Source organism: Protobothrops mucrosquamatus, unplaced genomic scaffold (assembly GCF_001527695.2).
Source record: "Protobothrops mucrosquamatus isolate PMUCROS unplaced genomic scaffold, P.Mucros_1.0 scaffold1897, whole genome shotgun sequence".
In the NCBI taxonomy this organism is placed as follows: Eukaryota; Metazoa; Chordata; class Lepidosauria; order Squamata; family Viperidae; genus Protobothrops; species Protobothrops mucrosquamatus.
The window spans coordinates 59,254-60,529 of record NW_015388023.1 but is presented as its reverse complement, the minus strand read 5'-3'; the positions used below and the strand labels follow the sequence as shown (position 1 = coordinate 60,529).

Sequence of the window (1,276 nt, the reverse complement as noted above, 5' to 3'; positions counted from 1 at the left end):
TCACCTATGACACAGCAGGGATTCTCCAGGTGGATCACCCTTTTATCAAGGACGATTGTTTCTACCATGGATTTATACAGAGAAAGTCCTCTTCTCAAGTCACCCTCAGCACATGTTCAGGAGGACTGAGAGGTCTCTTGCAAATTGAAAATAAGACCTATGAAATTGAGCCAGTCCAGGAATCTTCTACCTTTCAACATGTGGTGTTTCGGTTAGAAGTAGAGGAAGGGGCTGTCCGAATGCCTTGTGGGGTAGGACAGGAAGAGCAGAGCCATCAAGACGACATAACTCCTGAAACAGAGAATCTTGCAAACAAAGATGTCTTGGGAAAATCCTGGTGGCCACATACAAGATATGTTAAAGTGGCAATTGTGGTTGATCATGAACTATATTTGCAGTTTTACAGCAATGAATCGTTTATTACTATGAGAGTTCTAGATATTGTCCACACTGCAAATTCATTCTATGATTCCCTTTCTGTTCATTTGTCAATAGCAGGATTAATGATCTGGTCACAAAACAACCCCATAAACATTACCTCTTCATCAGGTAGCACACTTTCATTGTTTAATAATTGGAGAAGAAACCATCTGCTTAAAATTTTAAAAAATGATGCTGGTCACTTATTTTTATATAAGTATTTTGGGTCAACTGTAGGACTTGCATATGTTGGAACTATATGTAGTAGTTATTGGGCAAGTGCTATCGAATCCTATAGAACTCAAAGTTTGTTTTTGATTTCTGAAATATTTGCCCATGAACTGGGACACAATCTTGGAATGAGACATGATAATCAATTTTGTCATTGTGGAAAGCTTAATTGCATTATGGCACCATATGTAACAGAGACTGATAAATTTAGTAACTGCAGTTATAAGGATTATTTCTACCGTAGAAACAAAGACTGTTTATTTGTCCCACCAGACACTGACACAATTTTTAAATTTGAATACTGTGGTAACAAAATAGTGGAAAATGGAGAGCAGTGTGACTGTGGGTCAGAAACACAATGCAAGTCAGATCCCTGCTGTCAAGCTAATTGTATGTTGCGCCCTGCTGCTCTTTGTGCCTTGGGTGTGTGCTGTGCTAACTGCCAATATTGTCCACAAGGAACTGTTTGCAGACAAAAAATTAGTAGTTGTGATCTTCCTGAATATTGCAATGGAACTTCAGGACACTGTCCAGAAGATGTGCATGTACAAGATGGTGCCCTGTGCCATGATGGCGTGTATTGCTATCACGGGAACTGCATAACTCATGATATGCAGTGCAAAAT

General features: G+C 39.3%; 1 pseudogene; it reads left to right on the top strand.

Annotated features, from left to right (window-relative positions):
* LOC114923097 overlaps window positions 1–1,276 on the top strand; it is a 20,980-nt pseudogene that overhangs the window by 4,682 nt on the left and 15,022 nt on the right.